This window comes from Pristiophorus japonicus, chromosome 21 (assembly GCF_044704955.1).
Source record: "Pristiophorus japonicus isolate sPriJap1 chromosome 21, sPriJap1.hap1, whole genome shotgun sequence".
Classification (NCBI taxonomy): Eukaryota; Metazoa; Chordata; class Chondrichthyes; family Pristiophoridae; genus Pristiophorus; species Pristiophorus japonicus.
In genome coordinates, this window is record NC_091997.1 from 78,511,900 (window position 1) to 78,517,195 (window position 5,296).

The 5,296-nt window shown below is 49.5% G+C and overlaps 1 pseudogene; it reads right to left on the reverse strand.

Moving 5' to 3' along the window:
* Positions 1–4,059: 4,059 nt before the first annotated feature.
* Positions 4,060–4,298, reverse strand: LOC139234233 (U2 spliceosomal RNA; annotated as a pseudogene).
* Between the last annotated feature and the right edge of the window lie 998 nt (positions 4,299–5,296).

The window sequence follows — 5,296 nt, forward strand, 5'->3', positions numbered from 1 at the left end:
CTGGGTGCGTTGCCCAGCTGAGCACATGTGTTGCACCTGTGAACACAAAGTTCCAGGTCTGCATCTATCCCTGGCCACCAACTGTGTGACCTGGCAATTGCCTTCATCATGACAATGCCCGGTTGCTCATTGTGAAGTTCTCTGATGAACACCTCTCTGCCCATCTGGGGCATGACTACTCGGTTTCCCCACAGTAGGCAATCGGCCTGAATCGAGACTTCATCCTTGCGGCTATGAAATGGTTTAAATTCCTCAGGGCATGCCCCGTACGTGGCTGCCAAGTCCCCATTCAGGACACATTTCTGAACTAAAGACAGTAGCGGGTCTTTATTTCTCCAGACTTTAATCTGACGGGCTGTCACGGGTGAGCCTTCGCTTTCGAAAGCTTCAACAGCCATGACCATCTCAGCACCATGCTCAGTTGCCCCCTCAGTGGTGGCTAGTGGGAGCCTGCTGAGTGCATCGGCACAGTTTTCAGTGTCCGGTCTGTGCCAAATTGTGTAGTCATAGGCGGCTAACGTGAGTGCCCACCTCTGTATGCGGGCCGATGCATTCGCATTTATGGCCTTGTTGTCGGCCAAAAGAGACGTTAGGGGTTTGTGATCTGTCTCCACCTCAAATTTCCTGCCAAACAGGTACTGGTGCATTTTTATTACTGCATATACACATGCTAGCACTTCCTTTTCTACCATCCCATAGCCCCTTTCTGCCTGGAACAGACTTCTGGAGGCATGAGCTACCAGCTGTAACTGACCATTGGCATTCATATGCTGCAACACACACCCGACCCCATAGGGCGACGCATCGCACGTTAAAACAAGTTTCTTACACGGGTCATATAATGTTAACAGTTTGTTGGAGCATAACAAATTGCGTGCTCTATCAAAAGCCTTTTCCTGGCTGTCACCCCAGACCCAATCGCGACCTTTGTGTAGGAGCACATGTAGCGGCTCTAACAGCGTGCTCAATTTGGGAAAAAAGTTACCAAAATAGTTCAGGAGCCTCAGGAACGAACACAGCTCCGTTGTGTTACAGGGTCTGTGTGCTCTCTGGATCGCTTCCATTTTGGACGCAGTAGGTCTGATCCCGTCTGCTGCTACCCTCCTCCCCAGGAATTCTACCTCTGGAGCTAGGAAGACGCACTTCGCCTTTTTCAGTCGCAGCCCTACCCGGTCCAGTCTGCGTAGCACCTCCTCCAGGTTGTGGAGGTGTTCTTCAGTATCGTAACCCATGATGAGGATGTTGTCTTGAAAAACTACCGCCCTTGGAATCGACTGGAGGAGGCTTTCCAAATTTCGGTGAAAGATCGCGGCGGCCGAACGAATCCTGAACGGGCATCTGTTATACTCAAACAACCTCTTGTGTGTCGTGATGGTGGTCAGCTTCTTCGACTCACTCGCCAACTCCTGGGTCATGTAAACTGAGGTCAGGTTGAAAAAAGTTTGCCACCGGATAGCGTTGCAAAGAGGTCCTCCACTCTCGGTAGGGGGTACTGGTCTTGGAGTGACACCCAATTGATGGTGGCCTTGTAATCGCTACATGTCCTGACCAACCCATCCGCCTTGAACACCGGCACGATCGGGCTCGCCCAGTCACTGAATTCGACTGGCGAGATGATGCCTTCCCTAGGCAGGCGGTCCAATTTGCATTCTATCTTTTCTCGCATCACGTATGGCACCGCTCTGGCCTTGTGGTGTACTGGCCTGGTGTTCGGGCTTATGTGAATCACTACCTTGGCCCCCATGAAAGTGTCGATGCCGGGTTGAAATAATGAGTCAAATTTGTCCAGGACCTGTGAGCATGATACTCGCTCCACAGAAGAAATTGCATTGACATCGCCCCATTTCTAGTTCATGACAGCAAGCCAACTCCTCCCCAGAAGTGCGGGACAATCCAGAGTGGCAACCTGTTCTCCGAATCTTTGTGGGTCATGACTACCGTGGCGCTGCCTCGCACCGGAATGATCTCCTTTGTATATGTCCGTAGCAGTGCGTCAATCGGCAATAATTTTGGCCTCCTGGCCTTGGACACCCACAACCTTTCGAACTGTTTGATACTCATCAGGGACTGGCTGGCCCCCGTGTCTACCTCCATTGATACTGGGATGCCATTGAGGAGCACTTTCATCATTATCAGTAACGTCCTGGTATATGAACTGTATATGTGCTCCACATGAACTCGCTGAACTTCAGCTTCCAGCGATTTACCCCAGTATTCATTTGGCCTCGTAGGGCTTTTATGGGGCCTGTCCTACTCGTACATCAACCTGGCTGCAGGCTTCCTGCACATATGCGCCAAGTGACCGCTGATGTCGCAGTTTCTGCGGGTATATTGCTGATATCTGCAAGCTCTGGATGTGTGTTTGCCTCCACACCTCCAACATGAGCTGGAGGCGCCGTTGTTGGAAACAAAAGGTCCATTACCAGTCGATCGTCTCTGACTGTCTCTGTAACTGTCCTTAAGTGTACCATTAACAGGTGTTGATGGCCCCATTAGTGGCCGCATTGTCCATTGTAATGGCATGAATCGCCGTTCAGCTAGCCATTGTCTCTGTTGAATTCCCCCTTTGGGTTCAACTACATGTTCGGGCATATCCGATTTCCCTTGTCTGCCTAGAGAACTGTGTGCCGTGTTAACAATGTTGACTCCCTGGTCATTTGCCGCATTTGAGCCAAGATTTTTGTCATACATCATTCTGGTCTCATCCTCCCCTGAGATAAATGTCTGGGCTATCAGGGCTGCCGCTTCCAAGGTCACATCTTTGGTCTCAATCAGCTTCCTGAAAACCCCAGCGTGCCCGATGCCCTCAACAAAAAAGTCTCACGGCATCTCCACTCTGCATGCATCTGGGAACTTACATAGGCTCGCCAGTCGCCAGCGATCTGCCGCGAAGTCTGGAACGCTTTGCCCTTCTCGCTGCTGGTGCGTGTAAAACTGGTGTCTCGCCATGTGCATGCTGCTCGCCGGTTCAAGGTGTTCCCCGATCAATATACTGAGCTCTTCGAACATCTTGTCCGCCGACTTCTCTGCGCTAGAAGGTCCTTCATCAGGGAGTACGTTCTGGATCCACAAACAGTCAGGAGATGAGCCCTGCGTTTGTTGGTCGAATCCTGTCCCAACCATTCCTTAGTGACAAAACTTTGCTGCAGTCTCTCAATAAAGTCATCCCAATCATCACCAACATAGTACCTCGCTTCTGTGCTGCTAGTGGCCATGCTCGCGTGGTTTAAATCCCAGTTTCTCGTCGCCAATGATATGTCCTTACTATACAGTATAAATGCACACGAGGCCCATACTTGAGAGAAGGTCACTCTGTGACCAGTTACCTTTATTACCAAGACCTCAAGTGATGAAGGTGGGTGGAGCTTCCCCTTTTATACCTGAAAGTCCAGGTTAGGAGTGTCTCCCACAAGTTCACCCCCTTGTGGTCAATGTTCTCAAGGTGTACAAATTATGTCAGCTTATACATGGGTTACAATGATAGTTGAATACATGACAAGTGCCATGGGATCTTTTACCCGAGAGAGCAGACGGGGCCTCGGTTTAATGTCTCATCCGAAGGACAGTACCTCTGACAGTGCAGCACTCCCTCAGCACTGCACTGGAACGCAGCCTAGATTTATGTGTTCAAGTCTCTGGAATGGGACTTGAACTCACAACCTTCTAACTCAGAGGGCTGTGTGGGTTGAAGGCTTATGCCAGGTTTTAGCTTGTAATCTTTGCTTAATCCAATAGAATGCTGCAATGCCATAGTCTTTCGCAAGATATAAACTGTGGTTCTTTCTGCCGGATCCAGTAATTCAGGTTCAAGATACCATGACGCTATTCAAAGGAGAGCAGGGAGTTTTCCTGGAGTTCTGCTAACACCCTCAGTACTGCACTGGAGTATCAACTGAGAGGGTTTAATGGGGATGTGTCTCTTGCAGCAAGGCAGCGAGTTTTTTTTTTTTTTAATTCGTAGCCAATCGTTCCAATTCTTTGTCAAATCACAAACGCCAGAGGTCACCTTGCACACACCAAGGATCACTCTGCGCCAATGCTCTTAGCCAAAAGGCCTAGAGCCACTGCACCGTTCCTGGAAGTACTGCAATACCAGGTTCGTGCCATGGAGGTGGATGGGTCAGGTCCCCCACACACCTCCGTGGAGGTGGATGGGTCAAGCCACCCCACCCACCTCCTGTTTCCAAAAAAGCAAGCATATACCTTCCTGATCCAGGGAGAACCACCCGGAGGTCATGGTGGCTACTCCCCTGTCAGGTCAGTTACGCATGATCTTAGCCAAAAGGCCGAGAAGCGACAGCGAGTTATTCTACGTGCGCATATCCCGACCCAGAAATGTGCTGCCCGACATATTGGTAAAGCATGAAGTATAGGCACCCGGGACCCTTGCCTGGAATAGGCGTTAGGCTCTTTCCATATGCAAATAAGGGGCCTAATGCCTGTTTCAGGACCCCTTCTTGAAATTGGGCTGTCCCCTCTACTGCCAGCATTGGCCATGCTCTGTTGAGGATGATCAAATCTACAAGCCACCTAACCATTGGTCCTCAAAGGGGCCACTGGAGTCCGTCACCAAAAAGGTAGGTTTTATAAACAAAAACTTACCTGAATGCTCTTAAGTCAACTGTTAGTCAACTTCCTTTTACGATTCACAACGACACACTTCGAGTCAGCATGAGACCCCTGATGGTGGAGTATACGCAACGGACTTTATTGGCCTACAGCACAGGTGATCAAGCTAGGCGTGGTTTCGGTTTTCCCTCTCTTTCCAGCTCTCCGACTAAGTCTGGAAAACTGTCCTGCGTTACACACCTCAATATTCCTACTTCAAAGGCACATTTATACATTCTTGGCTCTAATTCTGCCCTCATGAACATCCCTGATTATAATCTTCCAACCATCGATGGCCGTGCCTTCTGTTGCCTGGGCCCCAAGCTTTGGAACTCCCTGCCTAAACCTCTCCGCCTCTCTACCTCTCTTTCCTCCTTCAAGACGCTCCTTAAAACCTACCTCTTTGACCAAGCTTTTGGTCACCTGCCCTAATTTCTCCTTATGCGGCTGGGTGTCAAATTTTTTATCTCATAATACTCCTGAGAAGCGCCGTGGGACGTCTCACTACGTTAAAGGCGCTATATATATACAAGTTGTTGTTGTTGTTGTTTTAAGAACCATTTATTTATCTAACCAGTCTTAGTTGCTTACTTTGAAGATAATCCCCACAATCCAGACCTCATGATCTATCTGTTCTGGTATCCTTTGAAGAAAGGTTTATTGACCACTTATTTAGCTGCACACCCAC